This window comes from Felis catus, chromosome F1, assembly GCF_018350175.1.
Source record: "Felis catus isolate Fca126 chromosome F1, F.catus_Fca126_mat1.0, whole genome shotgun sequence".
NCBI classification, from domain to species: domain Eukaryota; kingdom Metazoa; phylum Chordata; class Mammalia; order Carnivora; family Felidae; genus Felis; species Felis catus.
The window spans coordinates 38885829-38906871 of record NC_058384.1 but is presented as its reverse complement, the minus strand read 5'-3'; the positions used below and the strand labels follow the sequence as shown (position 1 = coordinate 38906871).

Below are 21043 nucleotides of genomic sequence, written 5' to 3'. Positions count from 1 at the left end.
TAATTCCTATTTACTACAGCGGTGTGTTCAATTAATGGATGTATTTTCCTCCTGACATAAAGCATACTTTATATGCTGCTGAATATTCAGTAAGCCCCACTCACCAAGCTTCCTGGGAAAATGATCACAAAAGAGCTTTAGAAGAATGTCTTGTTGAAATTCTGCATATACCTCAAATCAATTAGACACCAATGGATTTTGAGCAAGGTCAACTCTTTTCATATCTTACAAAAGGAAAGGTTTGAGGATTCCTAAAGTAGAGGGATCATAATATATTGCCAGCAAATGAGTCCCTGGAGAAAGACCTATCTTAACCCAGTATATTACACAATTCATATAATTCTGTATTAATTTTTCTGACCCAAGGTGAAATCTGTGTCCAGGGTATGATGTAGTTAATTCTAATAAAAAGTGACAGGGTTCTTGTTTCTGTTTGACATTTTCTAAATGATTCTGAAAGCCTTTGACTTGTCTAGCCTATGCTAATGAACCATCTGGTACACCCCAGTGACTGCCAACAGAATATTCGCTACTGGGAACTCTCTAAAATATATATCTCAGTGACTAATGATCTTTATCAAATGAAAGCCTTGTCCTTTAGGCAGAATATGTGCCAGGATGGCCGGTGCCCTTTAACCTGAATGTGGCTTCAAAGTCTGATAAGTCTGATAACTTTGCTTTTCTTTTTTTTTTTCTTCTGGTCCTGGGTCACTCAGACACAGAACATGGACACAGGCAATTCATTCAACCTAACTCCTGGTGATGATCCAGTTGTTTTAAGGCATCTGCCCTAGAGGTCCTTATAAATATTGAATAAGGGAGAAACACAGAGTCAAAAAAAGACAGACCAACATACAAATGCATACACAGACAATGAGCACGGGAAAAATGGTTATGTTGGAATTTCTCTTCTGGAGTTTATTTACGTTAACTGCAACTTTTATACAATGTGTATATAGAAGCCTCTGGAAAAAAAATATAGATATGCGTGTTTACATACATCCACGCTAAGAAAGTAAACAGATGCGGACCCCTCCAGCCCTGTTTTATGTTCTAATTGGACAAAAATAAATAAGGATGGTTCTGAAGAAAACCACATAACACTATGATTAAAAGGTTAAATGTACTAAACTCAGTTAATAGTTACCATAGTGACTCATACCCATTATTTTTGCCACTAAACTTGGCTGTTAAACTTAGCCTGTACACGTGTGCATGTCCACTTTGGTATCTCCAAATGCTTTTTTTTTTTTTTTAATTTTTCTAATATTTTTAATGTTTATTCTTGACAGAGAGAGAGAGAGAGAGAGAGACAAAGACAGACAGAGTGTGAATGGGGGAAAGGTAGAGGGAGTGGGAGACACAAAATCTGAAACAGGCTCCAGGCTCTGAGCTGTCAGCAGAGTCCGACATGGGGCTCGAACTCACGGACCATGAGATCATGACCTGAGCTGAAGTCGGACGCTTAACCGACTGAGCCACTCGGGTGCCCTGGTATCTCTAAATGCTTTTAGAAGGTTACTTACTTCCCAGAAGGAAGGGAGTGGGAGATGGGCAAAATGGGTGAAGGGGTGTGGGAGATATAGGCTGCCAGTTATGGAATGACTAAGTCATGGGAATAAAGAGCACAGGATAGGAAATATAGTCAGTGATATTGTGCTAGCACTCTATGATGACAGAGGGTAGCTACCCTTACGCAGGGCATGGCGTAATGTATAGAGAAGTTGAATCACTATGTTGTCTACCCGAATCTAATGAAACATGGTGTGTCAACTATACTCAAATAAAAAAGTTAAAACAAAACCAAAAATAAACAAAAAACATTACCTTACATTTGCTGTTTAAATGGGTCTGGGATGATTTTAGTGTTTATATTTTGAGCCATAACTTTGCATTAAACATGCTTTCCCCTCCCTAACCCCCAAGTCTCTGTCCCAAATTAAAAACAGCGAGGAATTAGTAGCGAAACAGATACACAGTGAGAGCATTGGATACCACATCTATTTCAAAGTGAGATGGGAGAATAAAAAATATTTGCTTATTTATTAATGAGATGTACAAACAGACAAATGTGACACTTTTAGGAGCTCTGCCTCCCTCTGTGGCATTTAAACTGGCAGGCAAGTTGTTGTCCACTTGACATTTAAAAAAATTTGTCTTTTAATGTTTATTTATTTTTGTGAGAGAGACACAGAGTGTGAGCGGAGGAGGGGCAGAGAGAGAGGAAGGCACAGAATCCAAAGCAGGCTCCAGGCTCCGAGCTGTCAGCACAGAGTCCGACTCGGGGCTCGAACCCACACTCCCACTGGGAGATCACGACTTGAGCAGAAGTCAGACACTTAACCAACTGCACCACCCAGGCGCCCCATTTTTTTTAATGTTTATTTTTGAGAGAGAGAGAGAGAGAGAGAGAGAGAGAGACAGAATCTGAAACAGGGTCTAGGCTCTGAGCTGTCAGCACAGAGTCCAATGCGGGGCTCGAACACAGGAACAGTGAGATCATGACCTAGGCTGAAGTCGGACATTTAACCGACTGAACCACCCAGGCACCCCCCCCCCGACTTGACATTTTATATCTGTAGCACTTTACAGTTAATAAAGTATTTTCCATCTATTTTATTTAAAGTATTTTAAACATTATTTTTAAATTATTTAAAATATTTATAAATTTTCTAAATTATTTGAAAATATTTATAAATTTAGTTACATTTGGTTCAAAATTACAAGATGTCAATAATTGGAAATACCGTTGGTATGCTATAGCTGGGTCTGCCACAGAAGAATTTACATTCGTGTTAGCTTTTCCCCTGCTGTGAACCTTACGCTTTCACAGGCTCACATTCTGGTTACGGGTATAGGTTCTTCAATAAAGGATCGTGGCAGAAAGATAACATAATTTCAAAACAGCTCATCTGAATTTTGACAAATTTCTCAGCATTTTTTTCTTTTTGCCCTTCATCCAACTTCGAAGAGACAGAATTTAGCATCCTCCTTTACATCCGACCAGAAAGTTGAAAAAAGAAAACAAGCAATGTTCGGGGTTATGGTGATCTAAACACAATGATAGAAAAACAACTGAAATGGAGTATTATTTGATACTATAATGAAAGATGTTCTCACAAGCAAGGAAAACTAACAATAGTCCTAGAGATTAATAGGGAGGATGTAGGAATTTGCACAGTATAAAAATGTAAGATAAATGAATATCAGTCTTTTAAGAAAGTTGTTTTGAAACTTTCTTTTTTTGATAAATGTATTTTTTGAGAACTAGGTTCTACCTTCTGTGATAAATAATGCCAGTCTGTTAATAATAATAATAAAAAAAACTATTAAAAAACATAAAACAAAGGATAGATCCTAAGTCCTGGTTTATTTGTGTACTATTATCACCGAATGATCATGTAAAGTCTTCAAATCAGCATGTGCTGGATAATTTCTAGAAATACTGGTCCAAACTGGTACCTTTCTCTCAAGTCTAAAAATATGTCCAATTTTCCTTCTGAAGGAAAATATACACGTTTCCCATACTTTGGCCATATATATAATTTTTTTCTAAAAGACATTAGAGTTGAATTGGCACGACTGAGGGGCGCCTGGGTGACTCGGTCGGTTAAGCGGCCGACTTCGGCTCAGGTCATGATCTCACAGTCCGTGAGTTTGAGCCCCGTGTCGGGCTCTGTGCTGACAGCTCGGAGCCTGGAGCCTGTTTCAGATTCTGTGTCTCCCTCTCTCTCTGCCCCTCCCCTGTTCATGCTCTGCCTCTCTCTGTCTCAAAAATAAACAAACGTAAAAAAAAAAAAAAATTAAAAAAAAAAAGAATTGGCACGACTGAATTCATTATCTCATTAAGCTATTTCTAAGAATGTCTCATTAAATCTCACAAAAGTTCTGCTGCTAACTGTCCCAAAGGTACTTACTTATTTTGTTTCTAGGTCTATGGAGGCAATTTGCAATTTGGTATCAACGATCCTGTTATTTAAACTACATAAGGTTAAAAAAAAGAAGGAAAAAGATTTTTATTGAATGATTCTCATTTACTGACCAAGTAGTTCCGGGATCATTGCTCTGCTGGTGGACTCTACTTTTAGCTCTATATGCCTCTCACTTCATTTTGCACTGCTTTGTTAACTGTCCATTTCCCTAGCAGACTGACTGCAAGCATCTTGGCATGAGGACTGTATTAGTCAAAGCATCCCCAGAGAATTCTCCATTAATGTTTGCTTTATGTCATTGGTGCATATGTCCAAGACTGATATCATTGTGACATTACCTACTACATTAAACTGTTATCTTATAAGCCAATTTCCTTTCTTTTTCTAATTCGAAACTGGCTTTCAAAACTTAATTTATATGATAGATATAGATAGATGAAATAAAATATTTGCAATGTGGTCTTGTTTTCTATCTAAAGAATTCTGGGTGAATCCTTTCGTGGTCTGAATAATCAAGTCTTAATGCTGAATAATCAGGTCTTAATTTACATGTTTTGCCAATGAGGATTTTCACTGGTCAGTTCCGCTTTAAGGGAAATGTGCCCACATCCTCATTTGGACTTGGAATAGGGTCCCTGCGCTCCCACATTTCTTGCATCTCTGGCTTGAGAGGCAGACCTTGTTTTCTCTACCGTGGTTGAGATGCTTCACAAGGACCTAAAAGCAAGGGAGGACATGAATGACAGAATACAGATGACATCACCTCTCGGAAGACTTGGAATTTTCTCTTTTCTGTATTAACTTTTTAGGAGGAGTCCAGAAATTTAAGTGTGCTCCCACAATACGCATGGAATTAGTTTTTATGCTAATTCATGTCCTTTTGTGAAAATTCACACATGAAATACATTTAAAATCTGAAGCATTTTCTCTGACATATTTCTCCTACAAATCAAGCCCTATTCCACATTAAGTAATGAATGGGAGCTGGCATACTAGGGAGTCTAAACTCATCTCTAGCAGGGGTCTGTAACACCAAAACTTCATGAATGGATATTAAATTACATGAGAAAACAAAATCTTTAAAAATTATTACATGTTCTGGAGTCCTCAGAAATAATATGTTTCTGTGATTTATTTCCCATGTTAAATACCACTGTAGCATATTTGGGATTTTAGAAAGAGACTCAGCTGGAAGAAGAGAGATTGATAGGAGACCAGAATTCCCACCAGTTCTTCTGTGAGATCTTATGCTAGATCTCACAAGTCTCCTGCATTTGGCCCTCCATGTTCTCCTTTGAAAGCGATATAGGCTTCATTGTAATACAATTTAAAAATACAAGTTAATGAACTCTATCATTGCAAATTCGGAGTTGGAAATTGTATGTAAACAGTCAGAGGCATCCCCAACCCTTCCTCTATAGCCTTTAAATTTTGATAACTGGCAAAAGCATTTTGGCTTCTCCTCTAAGTATCAATCTCTTATCATCCACTCTACTTTATTCACTCAGGGACTAATTACCAACTTTTTATATGAAGCAGCATTACGATAAGCTCACAGTGGCATGCTCAGATTTTTTCCATCCTTATTGGAAAGTAAACCCTTAGGTCTTCTTGAATATATTACAGTACTGGCTTCTCAGTCATACACAGCACTCAGATTCTCTCTGAAGATGAAGATCCTGATTTCTGCCTCCCTGGTTCCTGCCGCGTGGCGCAGCCTGTGAATCTTCCCGTTCAGCAGTTTTTTCAGTGATGGGTCCTTTCGCTAAGCAAGGGGGCTGGGGGGTTGGGAGGCTGGAGGCTCAAATAGAGTCTGCTATCTTTTGCTGAGAAGATAATTACCTTTGCTAATTTTCCACAGGTGGGGAGAAAATTTTATCTGGCCCTTTAAAAAATATGAAAATGGGAAAAAGAGGTAGAACGCTTCTTTTTTCCTTGAGGCATCTGGAGATGACAATCTATAAATTGGTCCACAACTTGTCCTCAGAAGACCCTTTCCTTTACTAAACCAGAAAAGGAGAAAGGAAATGAATTTTCCGTAAGGAATTAATTTTTACAATTATTTTTTTAAAGGGCTATATTTAAATAATTTATGTAAATAATTTTAAGAACTTTTGGAGAGATACCTGTTATATTCTTTTCCTACGAACAAAGTTCACTTAATAAAGAGTGAGGGCTATTTAGGGGTTGGAGATGGGAGGGTAAGAGATTTTTAGTGGGGATGTCTAAAGTTAAATCATCATGTCTCCAGCAAAACTCCAAACCCAAGATTTTAAATTCATCACTGTTAAGTCCCCCACAAAAATGTGTTTGTATGCGTATGCTTATTAACCCAAGAGCTATTTTTAGCAACTAGAATATACAAGTGGGTGCCTTCCTATGCAAATTACTACCAAGAAAATGTAACTCTTTGGCAGGAGCTGTGTGTAGAAATGTGGACAAATAGCATATGCATTATTTATGTACATAGAAATAACAAGCCCTTACAAATGATTGACGCTTTGTAGCTTACAAAGCACTCTAACATGCATTATTTATTACTTCACACCTTTATGTATATGCAATATACGAATTCATTCATTCATTCATCCATCCATTCATCTGTTCATTCATTCATCCATCCATTCATTCTGACAGCCCTGTACCAGGTCACGAAGACACAGGAATAAAACAAAAGTCTCTGTGTTAAGTAGTTTATTTGATGTAATAGAAGCAGTGGGTGCCTGGGGCACACACAGGAAGAGCACCCCTGGGGAAGGTCCCAACTGAAGGGTTTTGAAAAATGGGTCGGAGTGAGTTGTGCTACCCATGGAAGGAAAGGCCGGGGACGCCCCGCAGACAGTATTCGATATACAAAGACTCAGCGACCGGGAGAAAAAAGAGGTCCTGGGAACACCGTGAAGCAGCTTAACTTTCATGCAGAAGGAGAGCAGAGGGGCAAGATAAGGATGGACCATAAGGTTTAAGACTGAAGGACACTGAGCGTCAGAAGGGGTCTGGATTCTGTTCTGAAAGCAATACAGAAGCACCAAAAGATTTTAAGAAGGAAATGGTCAGCTCTCTGACTTAGAAAGAGCACGCTACCAGAAGTATGGAGAAGGGATTGGTCTCATGAAGGGAGGACCACCCAGGAGGCTGTCACAGGAATAAAGGTGAGACGTATGGTGGACCATGGGCTGGGATGGACTTGAAAGGCATCAAAGTGGTTGACTCGACAGGGATTCTCGGCCCTGAACAGAGAGTAGGAGAGAGTGAAGGTCCTGGGTGACTTCTGGGTGTCTGACAAGGGAGGAAGGTGGTGGCTGTCCTACTGGCAAGAGGCAGAAGAGCATTATTTGAGGAAGCAATATTTAATGAGTCTAGGTATAGCCACGTTGAACTTAAGGAGCATGTGGAACACTCAGTAGCTATGAAGGAAATGGCTGGAAATAAAGGTCCAGACCTCAGCAAAAAGGCCTAGATGGTGGTATAGACTGGGGACTCATCAATGGACAGGTGATGGATGAAACCCCAGGGGTCTATGAGGATGTTTAGAGAGAGAAGAGGCCTAGTTGCAGGGTTCTGGAGAAGGCTAACTTTTAAAGGATTCTTTCTTGAGAAGGTATTATAGGTATTTTGAAATTAAGACCGAGAGATTAAATAGCTTTTCTAAGATCTCAAAGGATGCCAGACCCGGGGGGGGGAGGAGCTAACATTTGCAAGCACTAGTCAATATGCGAAGGATTTTTTATATGTCCTCATTTAATACTGCTAAGGTATTATTCTCTTCATTCTCTAGATAAAGAAACAGATTTACGGGGTTGCGTAACTCTACTTCCTCAGCTAGTAAGACACAGACCCTGCTACCTGGGTCTAGAGTTCTTGGACCCTGCCCACAAGATGTTCCACCCGCAGAGCTGGGAAATGGACCTTGCAGGGCTTGTGACTTTCAGGTGCTGGAGCCTGTTTATGCCTACTGTCACAGCCTGCAAGTTTCTGCCACCTGCTGGGGTTGGAGAATGGGATGTCCTGGTTAATCAAATAGTTCATCTTCTAAAGGGTCTCCTAACACATGGACAGTTTTCCAAGAATTTGAGTGAAATAATATACTTTTGACATTTATACTGATATGTAGCAAACCTTAATTCATCTTTGATGATTTTGAAGGAGATTTAACATCTCAAATGCCACAGAGCATTATTATAAAAAGCAGTCACAATTGAGACTGAGTACAATCTAGAGTCATAGAGTGCCTTCTTGGGGACCTTCCTGGGCAGTCCCCACCCCAGCCCTTTCCACTGAGACTCGAAGGGCTAAAAAATAAGAGTTTCTGTCTGCTTCATATATGGAGTTTAGGCAAAAGGATTCCACTGATTTTTTTTTTTAATTTTTTTTTTTTTTTTACATTTATTTTTGAGACAGAGAGGGACAGAGCATGAACGGGGGAGGGTCAGAGAGAGAGGGAGACACAGATTCTGAAACAGGCTCCAGGCTCTGAGCTGTCAGCACAGAGCCCGATGCGGGGCTCGAACTCATGGACCGTGAGATCATGACCTGAGCCGAAGTCGGTCACCCAACCGACTGAGCCACCCAGGCGCCCCAGGATTCCACTGATTTAAAAAAAAAAAAGTTTGAAGGGCACCTGGGTGGCTCAGTCAGTTGAGCATCTGACTTCAGCTCAGGTCATGATCTCACGGTCCGTGAGTTCGAGCCCCACATCAGGTTCTGTGCTGACAGCTCAGAACCTGGAGCCTGCTTCGGATTCTGTGTCTCCCTCTGTCTCTGTACCTCCCCCACTTGCACTGTTTCTCTCTCTCTCTCACTCTCAACAATAAAATAAACATTAAAAAAATTTTTTTTAAAGTTTGAAAAGCACTTGATTTTGTGGTTACAATAACATCGTGCAAAGGGAATGTGGTCTAATATAATCTCATTGACCAGGCCGATCAAGCAAGTCATTTAATCCTCCCGAGCCTGTTTTTCTATCTGTAAAATATAGGAAATAACTCTCCTAGTCTCTTAGGATCATGGGAAAGTAAAATATATTTGAATTAAATATGAATAAACTTTAAAGATGTACAGGTATTATATACACACAGGGCACTATTTCTTAAAATTTGATAAAATCTGAAAATATTACCAATAAAATATTAAAGTTTGCAGGTTAATTTGTTTGCTTCCAACACACATCCTACACAGCAGTCTAATCATTTCCCTGCCATGAAGTTTCATGGACAAAATAGAATCTCTCATGTTACAGTTTTCCAAAATTAATGGAAGGCACCGTGAGTGCCTGAAAGTTTATCCCATTCTCAATCACCAAGAATATTCAAGAACATGAGACCAATTCTTCAGGTCGGTTAAAGACTTTTCATTCTATGATACTAATCTTGAAACCCAATTTTCCCAACTATAAATGGCAGTCTGCACAAAATGCTTCTACTAAGCCAGTGCCCAGCATAGGTCCCGGAGAAACCCAGGCTCAGGAAATGTCATTGCATAAAGGATGTCACCTGGAGCAGTGTCTGCTCTTTGGTCAATTTTTTGATCATCATATGTCATCCTCAAGAGGCAGCAGACATTGGGGGCACTTGGGTGGCTCAGTCTGTTAAGCGCCCGATTTCGGCTCAGGTCATGATCTCATGGCTCATGAGTTCGAGCCCCACATCAGTCTCTGTGCTGACAGTTAAGAGCCTGGAACCTGCTTCAGTTTCTGTGTCTCCTTCTCTCTCTCTCTCAAAAATAAACAAACATTAACAACAACAACAAGGCAGCAGACATTTAATTCCTCACTAATTAAATGTCTTTATTTTTAGTCTTAATTCTGTTTCTAACTGTGAGATCATAAGCACGTTATCATCGTTGTCATTTTGGCCCTCAAGTTTTCCTCACCTGTGAACTTCAAGGTTGGACTTGGTCTCTACTGTCACCCACAGCCCTAAGAGTCTACGACTATATGATTAGGAATTGAAGTATCAAAGGGAAGATTCTGGATTGTCAACAAATGGGAACAAGCATGACTCTGCAATCACTCCATTAGACTATCACCTGTTTCTCTGCTTAACTGTCTGGAAAGTACTTCAATTCTCCAAGATGGTTTTTGACCTGGATGACAAATTATTTCAAACTTTGTTTAGTATATAGCTATGATAGAACACGATGTGCCAGAGGAAAAATGGCATTAAATTCATTTAAAGTAGCTCCCTTCTTCCTAGGGAACAATGTAGCTTTTGCATGCACAGAAACAAAGCTCACAGAAGTTTCAAAGCTAGCTCCTGCGTGCTGACACATATCAGGCATCTTTTCCCGGTGGGCACAGAATACAGAAATGAATACAAATGGCATCACTTAAATACTTTGAGCAAAACAATATTCCATGAGTTTGCATACATTTCTTTCTCAGAAGAAAACTGAAATCCTTTTTCATAGTCTAACCCTGAAACCACATCTGTTTGCCTCACTCCCCTCCAGACACTGGTCTTCCTGCTCTTCTTTAATACACCAAGTTTCCTTTGGCCTCAGGACCTTTGCACTTGCACCTATCCCTCATTCTGGATAGTTCTTCCCCTACTGTGTAGGACTCACTCCCTCACTTCGCTTCAGCCTCTGCTCAAATAACATCTACTCAAAAAAGCCTTTATTGACCACCCCTTCTAAAAGAGCTCTGCTTCACTATCAAATCACTCTCTGGGCCTTTACTCTGCCTTATTTTTCTTTAAAAACGTAGGTACTACATCAAAGATATATTTGTACACCCATAGTTGTTCATAGCAGCATTGTTCACAATAGGCAAAAGGTAGAAGCAACCTAAGGGATCATTGACCAATAAACGGATAAACAAAATGTGGTATCTACATACAACAGAATAGTCAACAGCTTCAAACAGGAGGGAAATTCTGACACCTACAAGGAGGGCATTGTGCTAAGTGAAACAAGCCAGTCACGAAAAGACAAATACCCTCTGATTGGACTTATATGAGGTACCTAAGAATAGTAAGTTCATAGACAGAAAATACGATGGTGATTGCCAGGGCCTGGGACAGGAGGAAATGGGGGTTGTTTTCGATTAAGTATAGAGTTTTAGTTTTGCAAGACAAAAAGAGTTCTGGAGATTGGCTGGACAAGAATGTAAATGTACTTAACACTCCCGAACTGTCAACTTAAAAGTGGTTAAGATGATAAATTATATGTTATGTGTATTTTACCACAATTAAAAATTTAAAGATGTAATGTATGTGTAGGTTTTTAAACATAATATAACGAACACTTGTGAATCCACCACTCTGGAACAACAAACAGCACATCAAACAGAACAACACCCTTCGGGCTACTTGTGTGTTCCTTTCGGGAACTAATTCCTGATGCCCCAGAGTGACCACTACCCGGTTTGTGTTTACTCTTTCCTTATATCCCTAAACTATATATTCTTATTGTTGCTTGTTTGACTGATCTTATGTTACACATTTATTTGTCTAATTTTTAAAATTGCCCGCCACCCTCCCAAGAAGGAAAGCCAGGATGGGAGGGACTTGGTCTAACTTGCAGCTGCACCCTTAGGACCCAGGCCAGTGCTCAGCACAGAGAAGATCTTCAGTGTGGCAGCTCCCCTTACCGTGGCTTTGCCTTCCACGGTTACAGCTACCTGCATGCAGTCAACTGTGGTCTGGAAGCAGATGGTCCCACATCTGATGTGTCATCAGAAGCTCGGGAGCTGCCTAATGCTACATCACACCGTCCGCATCCTTCACCTCACTTCACTTCATCATGTAGGCATTTTATCACCTCACATCATCACAAAGAAGAAGATGGGTGAGTACAATAAGGTATTTTAAGAGAGAAAGACCACATTCACGTAACTTTTCTTACAGTATATTGCTCGATTTCTTCCATTTCATTATTAGTCATTGCTGTTTATCTCTTACTGTGCCTAATTTAGAAATTAAACATCATCATAGGTATGCATTTATAGAAAAAACATAGTATGTACAAGGGTTCGGTATTATCCACAGTTTCAGGCATCCACTGGGGGTCTTGGAACATTTCCCCCACAGATAAGGGGTTGGAGGGGGAGGGAGACACCACAAATATGCCAGGAATGAACAAAGAAATTTCTTGATTAAATAAATGCTGCTCTGCCCCAAACCAAAACCTTTTTCTTCTTCCTTTTTTTTTTTCTTTTTTTGCCTTGACATACTACTATTCTTCCATATCAAATTCATGGCAGACTTTATTTTTGTTTCACGCAGAATTATTTCATAACAGTAAGCAAAAAGCATGAAGTCCATTATGTATTGTGCTTTCTTGGGAAAGAGTCAAAAGGGAATGTTGGCTGTGTGCTTTGACTGTAGTGCCAACCTTGCCTGTTCTTCTTGAATCATTTGGACTCTCCTATGTGTAGAACATTTTATTTTGCCATGTTTCACACATTTACCAGCTTACTCAGTGACCCATGCTGAAGGCTACAGAATACGACTTAAGGTTCTGCAGATACACCTCCTTATTGGACATCTTTTCCCGAATGGCTGGTGGGTATCTCAAACTCACAGTGTCCAAAACTGAGCTCAGTCTCTCCATTGTTTCTGAGCCTGTTCCTTTTCTTGTTTTCCCTGTATCAATTATTGGGCCACTATCTCCCAGGACTCAAAACAGACATCACTGCTCCAGGAAGCCTCCTTTGAGCGATCTCTGTTGAATCTACAGCACCTTCCATTTGCCTATCACATAGGTCAACGGGTATCACATGGCTATCTGACTGTCAATTTTGAGAACAGGGATATATCTACCTTCTTAATGGTTACACTTCCTTCCCCAGGCCTCGCACAATGCCTGGACAGAGCAGGAGACAACTTCACGCTGGTCGAATGAAAGAATAACATTCACGTTAACTCATCCATCATCAATCTTCCCCTTGCTTGTGTCTCAAAGATCTTCCAAATATTTCCAATCATATCTTCCCTGTCACACTTTTCTTGATCTTCCAGGCACTGAACTGTACCTTGCCTCCTCTACTAGGCTGTGTTCTCTTGGAAGGCGGGGATCCTGTCTTATGTTTATTTCCCACACAGCACAAGCAAAGCACCACCCAATACATGTACACCCAATACATGTACTATTAAGCTTGCTAATTTGAATTAAGGTCCCACGAATATAAGGCATATGCAAATCAACCCCCCTAAGAATATACTGAGCACCTTTTATGTGCCAATAGTCCTAACTATTAAACTCTTAAATAGTTTTAAAGTTCCTCACCTTGTTAAATTCATAACCAATTTCAAATACAACAGTAGAACACATTTCCTGTCATTTGTCTCTAGGTAAAGTATAGTTTGATTTAAAATTGAAGGAATTGAGTTCAGAGAATTAGGGGAAGGGAAAACATTTGGTTTGTCTGATGTTATGAATTGGTAACCTGATATTGAGGAAAATCTATTTTGGGGCTGTACTGGGTTAAGGGGCCTCATGAGCTGACATGGGACATCCAGTTTTCCTTCTATGTATAAATTTACAATTTGTTTTCCAAAAGCCTTGGGGATAAAAATGAGGAAGGAAGGCTATCCTAAAGAGTTATTTTAAAATCATGAATTAAAATAGATCTTATGTTTCATCAACCTCTACATACCAGATGATAGCAAAAACCACATTAAAATGCTTGGAGAATGAAAGGCAAAAACAAGGTCTCTGGCTGGGATTTGACTGAATATTCTGAGCCAGGAGAACAAAATTTGAAGGGGCATGCGATGGGGCGGTTTTCTGGTTTCCCCCTCAATTTCAAATAAAGTAAAGCTGTGTGTCAAAACAGACCCAGCACTAAGGGCAGATACACACAATGCTTCTTAACAGGTAACTTCTCAAGTGCACATGACTTCTCAAGTGCACATGCCCGGGCTGGCCAGCCTTGGAAGTCACAGTCCTTATCTTGTGTAAAGACCGTCTGTCCCCTCAGAATACGAAATGTCCACATTCATAAACAAGCAGCCCTTCCTGAGAGAAAAGCTCTTCACTCCATTCTGGTAGTCACGTCCTAAAACAGTTTTTGATTCATAAGTTTGCATTTGATTTCCATTCAGGAACTTTTGTGATTTTGTAAAGTTTTCTTATTCTCTCGGAATAAGATATGAGGTTCAGTTTGTTCAGGTGGTAAGTCAAGACTATGAATAAACCAACGTTATCACATGAAAGAGAATTAAACAGGCAGATCCAAGTGGGGATATATTAAGCCAAATTTAAGCTCCAGTTGTTGAATTTAGCCTGTACTAGATGTCTGGTTTGCCTCGGGATAAATTCAGCTTTCCAGCTAATCGAATGAGGAAAACTGCCTCAGGTATGATAAAATTTACAAGAGAACGCTGTCCAACAGTTCTTGTTAAAAATATTAGCTTAAAGGCATTCTTATCGTCTTTGGGATGAAGACTGTATTTGCATTTAATTATTTGATTTCAAACTTTTATGAACTTGGATCAAATATTAGCTTAGCCAATTAAAATATTATTTTGTGTGAGTGTGGCTGAGAGCCCAATTCAGTTCGACTTACTCAGCTTGGGTAGTGATCTACAACTTTCTTACTGACTCTCTATGAGAGAGGATTTCCAAGAGGTAACAAAGGCAACATTTAAGAATTTACATGCACGATTGGTAAACAAGGCACTGTATTGGAAATGAAGAGTTGAAACATTTCCCCACATTATAGCATTAGTCCAGAAGAAAAAAGATGTGGTCGTCTAGATATTTCCACTCATACAATCAATCAATACTCCTTCATAATTCAGCATTTGAAATAAATCCCTTTCTTTACAACTACTCATGTTAGCCCATCGGCCACATTGCAGGTGCACTGCCAGGAGCAGCTTCCTGTGCAGCTTTGCTTCCCCACAGAAGCCCAGGTAGGGCTTGTTGTTTCTATCCTCCGGGTCTCCCAGGGTGGCGAGGGATGTAGCTCATGCAGAAATGGGACAGGGATGAGCAGGGAAGCGAATGCCATGGGGGAAAGGCTTACACGAAACTAAAGAGCAGCAGAACACTCTTTAAAAATCCTTTCAGAGTGGAATTGTTGAAAAAAGGCGTTCAACAATTTCTACAAAATAATCAGTTTATTTTATATAACTCACATGACTCAGACCTCAATGCCCATCGTGGATTGGGCGGGAAACTTCGTAAAATCTTTGGCTGAACTTAGTCCTCTGGTGCCAAGGCCAGGAAATGGGAGGACTCTCGAGTGCCTGAAGGACACAGATATGGTCCACTGTCCTGAGCTGCTAACCTCCCCCAAGTCCCTGGAGTGATGTGACCCTGAGGGGGGCGGGGGGGAGGGCCATCTGTGATGAATTGCCTGTAATACCTCCTATGGGCATACAGCTGGAATGATTAGATATGAATGAAGTCAAACCACTGGAGAACCACTGCCTCCCTGCTTCTCAGTTCTGACCTCACTCATTTCAACAGGAGTTTGAAACCAAGATAGGAATATAATATACTTGTCATTTTAAAGAGTAAGTATTGATTATTTTAAAAGAATGAAACACATTACGGTCAGGTCAATACAAGGATGTATAGAGGGTATGAAATCTGGCCTCCCAAGCCGCAAGAAGCATAGAATATGGAAAACATTACGACAAATGTCCCACAGTGTGTATTGTTGGTTCACTAATTAAGACTCAGCAACTTGAACTCCATGCTAATTCAGACACTGTATTTAGGTTTTATTTTTGATAAGAAGTTTACAGATGCCTTTCTCTTTCATACTCATGAGCAATTCTGTCTAAACCCAGCAGCAGAAGCAGAAATTCAGGAAATGAAGGGTATTATGAATGTGTCATTTATTTTAAAATCCAAGTTTTAAATGTTAAAAGACCGGTTATAAAGTCTATGTAAATCTAGGCTTATTGTGTATTACAATTTCTGAAAACAAAATATTTGCTTAGTTCTTTGAATTTTTATCAAAACCCTATCATCTATTTTATGTAACTTCTCCCGACACTCGGGCAGGTCTGCCATTAGCCTTTCTGAGAGAGACACACAATGAATTAAGATAGAGTTGGGAGCAGGGTGAGGTATTTTCATGTTACATCTGACATTCCCAACCTCCTTTAGTTGCACCACACCGTATTAACTACATTACTCTACAGAAAGCATTGGGTTGGGTTATTAAACTTGCATTTCTTTAAGTACATGTTAAATTCAGCTTTTTGTTGCCGACTTGAATTGTTCTAAAGTAGTGAGGTTTATTATACATTCTATGTCTGTTTCTACTTGTACCAAAAAGTAACATCACAATCATGAAAATTCTTGCAGCTTTATGCCCTTCTGAGAACTGTTGTTTACATACGCCTCTTCTAAATACCCAAGTCTTACTTTTTTAAGTTTGTAGAGTCCAAGACTAGTCTTCAAGAGCTAGATACACTTGTTACTTATTATTACATCATTTCCCTTGGCTTATCACTATTCTGGTCAGTAAGATCAGAGGTTGAAATGAAGGGGGAAAAATCATTCAGATGACCAATACTTATTCTGAATTATTTGGACTGTAAAAAGAAAAGAGAAGTCTTTGGGGTGAAGAACTAAGGCATAAGAGAAACTGATGACCTAACAAGATCATTAAAACTAAATACTTATCAATTTTGGGGACATAACTTAAATTAATAATTCATCCAATTGCTCAGGGATATGCATTTGTATGTGAAAGACAGAAAATCTATATTTCCAATTTGTTTTGTATTTGTTTAACCATGTGGCAGAGAAAATAACAGGAAAGATTAGTCTAAGAACTTCCAAGAGCTTTAAACATTTTGCAAAGGAAGCTACCTTTTTTTTTTAAAGCATGATTATGGATTTTACTAAGACAGTGATAGTAATGATACTAAAATATCTCCTACGTGATATTTGTTTTATAAAATGTTATGTTCAATCCTAAGCCCTGTATAGCAAGGGAACTAAAATTGTGTTCACCATACCTTTTCACGCCCAGATATCATTAATTTAGGAGACAGAAAATGTTTATGCTCCTGTAGTTGCATTACAGCCAACTCTTGATTATTTAGGGGAATTATGGATACTTGCATTTTCCATAGCTGGGAAAAATGAAAAGAGGTGATTTTAGATCTGTGAACACTCCACTAATCAACTAATCTTGGAATGAGGAAAGTGCTCAAAGTCCTCTTCTCCTCATCTTTTAAAATGTATTTTAACAGGAATTACCATGAAGTAGGACAGTGCACCTGGTTTGTAAAGTATCATTAGTTATTTCACCTTTCTGCCATGTTGACTTTGCTGACCAGGACACATCTCCACCCTGTAGCCCACCTCATGCTGTGCTAAAGGAAAGCTCAGATAGGGTTCTTCCTGAGCCCAAAGCATCTACCGGCTGATACAGACAGCGGCTCCTGAAAGACATCAGGAATAGCATTAATGATACTCTAAGCTGCTCTGAGCAATTCACTGTGCTCTCCCCCCAGGGAGTGCTCGGGTCCACTGACATTCCTTACAGCTCAGGGTACTATTCCCTTGCCTCTTAAGTAGGCCCTCTGTGGAATTTGCCCCCAGAGAACCATTACTGTCTCCTGGGGATTTTCAAACTTAAGTATATCCAGGACATAAGACAAAATACCGAATACTCTTCACATTGGCCGCATGGTGGCTCAGTGAGTAGACCCACATCCAATTTCAAGAGCAGCCCTGGACCACTTGTGCTTTTCCAAGTTTAGTTGGTATTTAATAACAGCTGTCATCTTGTGAAATAGAGGATTTTTTAAAAATGTTTAAAACTCGATTTTTGGATTATCTGTGGATTCAATGTTGGCCTTAAGCTTCCATTAACAGAGAAAATCAGGGATAATGTTTTAAGTTCCAACATGGTGAAATTAGCAAATTGGCAGTGAGCAGTTAGTGATGACTTCAGAACCACCCACTTCTATGTGGAATTCTTTTGAAAGCAAACTGTGGTGTGGTTGTTTTTTGGTTGTAAAGAAACAAAGGGACTTCCATTTCCCAAATTTTAAAATAAACATTTCTTCAAAGCATTAAAACCATCTTTAAAAAAATGATTCTTGACATGCTTAGATGTCTGTCTCCCAGTCTATTGCATAATTAATAATAAGTAAAAATCATATCTTTTGAGGCTCATTTTAAACTCTACAAATGTCATCTGGATACAAAAATATTTCTTTTAAAGATGCATAAATCTGGGGTGCCTGAGTGGCTCAGTCGGATAAGCGGCCAACTTCGACTCTGGGCATGATCTCACAGTTTGTGGGTTTGAGCCCTGTGTGGGGCTCTGTGCTGACAGCTCAGAGCCTGGAGCCTGCTTTGGATTCTGTGTCTCCCTTGCTCTCTCTGCCCTTCCCCCAATTGTGCTCTCTCTCTCTCTCTCTCTCTCTCTCTCAAAAATAAATAACCATTAAAAATTTTTTAAATGTGTTTAAAAAAATAAAGATGCATAAATCTTAGATTTCATGAGGTGGAGAGAGCAACTGTTTATCTTTTCTAACACTATTTCAAAGCAAACGAATCCCTCATCATCCAACTGATATATAATCAAGAACAGTTCTTATTTCTGTGATTAAAACAAAAGTCATGGTGGAAAGGAAGTCAGCTGGATATACAGAAATATATATTATCTTGCAACAGCTGTCTAAGCATTTTTAGTTTGTGAACTATGTGACTTTTATATTTATTATTGGTGACCTACTAACTAATAATTATAATGTCAGCAATGAACATTTTCTTTAAAGTAAACTCTATGCCCAATGTGGGGCTTGAACTCATGACCCAGAGATCAAGAGTTGCATGTACACTGACTGAGCCAACCAGGCACCCAGCAATCAACATCTTTTAAGTGTCTATCTGGGTTAGTGCCATCTCATTTAATACATAAGACAATCCAGTGGGGTCAATATTGTTATTATTATTAATTCCACTTCTGTGCAGGTTGGCGGCAGAACTGGAAACTGGATTGGAATCCAGTTCCTTGGATTCTAAAGTTGTGCTCTCCCTGCCTATAATTACATCCTGCTTTTTGTATTCTGGAGACTATGTTTTTGGTGGGAGTGGAGGGAAGAGAGAGAGCTCACAAGGTGCATTTCTTCCAGCCTCTCAAAGCTCTGCTGAATCTTGGTTCCAGAGGTGTGAAGATAGGTATTTTTCTAAAGCCATGTCTACAAAGGAGGTCCCTCTGAGATCCATGGATGTGCAAAAACATTGATGGGTCAGTAAAATGAAACATCTCTTTAAACTTCTGAAAAAGCTTCCAACTACCTAGGCAGATGCCAAAACAGTAAGGGTGTGGGGCAGATTAGAGACAACCTAAACCGGGCATCAGTGTATGAACAAAGCAGCTTCCGAACTACATGCCCATTACTGTTTCTAAGACCCTTCCTAAATGTTTTGTTGGAATTCCTATAGTGTCTTTGACGATCGACTTCTTATTTCCAAGCGATAGATTGCTAAGGGGCCACCAGAGGAGAGGGGTCCCTCTGGCTCTCGAGTGTCACCCATTGCTCTGTGGTGACTCACGAGGGCCAATGTTTATTACTATTAGTTAAAACAGTGCAAGGCCAGTAGGTTCCCTCTCACACTGTCAGGCTTCACTTGTTAGGGGACTAGAGGGAGCCAAGAGATGGTGTGCGGCCTCTGCCTGAGTACCGACCTGTCCCTTTCCTGAATATGTCAAGTGAGCATGTCAGCCACCAGCGAGTGGGAAGTCTTCGCACAGGAAATAACACCACCTGTGAAGCCGATCACAGAACACTCCCACACTACTTAGTACTCTTAATCATCCTTACACATGTACAGCTTCATGACTGCCGAGACAAATTTGAAGGGAACATACACTGGGGAGTTGAAGGAAACAAGAACAGACAGGGAATCCCTGTGGATGGAAAGATATTTCTGGAATAATGCAGTGGATGTTATAAGTATACTTGTGAAACAAAAAAATATCCAAAATTATTTTTCTTAGATAATGTGAGTAAGTAATGCACCCATTTTAAGAATTCAACTGGATCATAAGATAATATTTATGCCAGGGCAATTCTGGAATAGTTCTTTTGACACATGACCTTCCTTTATTTTTTAAAAGTTTATTTATTTATTTATTTTGAGAGAGAGAGAGAGAGAGCACAAGCAAGGAAGGGACAGAGAGAGAGAGGGAGAGAGAGAATCCCAAGTAGGCTCCACACTGTTAGTTTGGAGCCAGATGCGGGGCTTGAACCCACGAAATGTGAGATCATGACCTGAGCCGAAATCAAGAGTCAGATGCTTGGGGTGCCTGGGTGGCTCAGTTGGCTGAGCGTCTTGACTTCAGCTCAGGTCATAATCTTGTGGTCCATGAGTTCAAGCCCCGTGTAAGGCTCTGTGCTGACAGCTCAGAGCCTGGAGCCTGCTTCAGGTTCTGTGTCTCCCTCTCTCTCTGCACCTCCCTAATCACACTCTGTCTCTCAAAAATAAGTAAATGTTAAAAAAAAAAAAAAGCCAGATGCTTAACCAACTGAGCCACCCAGGTGCCCCTCCTTTATTTTTTAATTAGGAAGAAAATTCAAATCTGATATGATTAGGGAATGAAATAACTATAATCAGAGTTGCCTTTGCTTAGTGTATATATGACTTTCTACAACTAGCCTCTTCTCTTTTTCTTTCTTTCTTTCTTTCTTTCTTTCTTTCTTTCTTTCTTTCTTTCTTCTTTCTTTCTTCCTTTTTCTTTCACTCTCCCTTTCTTTTATTTCCTCATACATTACTACTTCATTCTTATATATTCTCACTTCCTGATTAAAATGTATTTTTTCACTATACATATTTAAAAAATGTATTAAACACCTAGGACACGTGTAGATGTCTGACCAGCAACCTCTTTGGTGGGGAGCCATATGAGCTGATGGCAAATTTGCTGTCATTCTGGATTTCCCCATTAATTTGACCCGACAGGGCTGAGGATGGCTGGGTTGGAAAGCCCCCTACTGTGCGTAAGGTCCTGCCCTGGGTTTTCCTGCCAGAGCTCCCGCTCTCTGTCTCTGGGGTACTGTACTAGGGCAGCTCTGGACCACTGCGACATTCACAGAATGAACATTCGCCCAGGCAGCTCAGGGAAAGCACCAGGTTGTTTGTTATCAGGGCTCAGTGTGTCGTGAAAGGATTTCTTTTTAACT

At 39.9% G+C, this 21043-nt stretch overlaps 1 protein-coding gene across 4 annotated transcripts in view; it reads right to left on the bottom strand.

Annotated features, from left to right (window-relative positions):
- The window catches only part of NR5A2 (nuclear receptor subfamily 5 group A member 2), a 137226-nt gene that overhangs the window by 3390 nt on the left and 112793 nt on the right, over positions 1-21043 (bottom strand). The gene's annotated exons all lie outside the window — the stretch shown is intronic.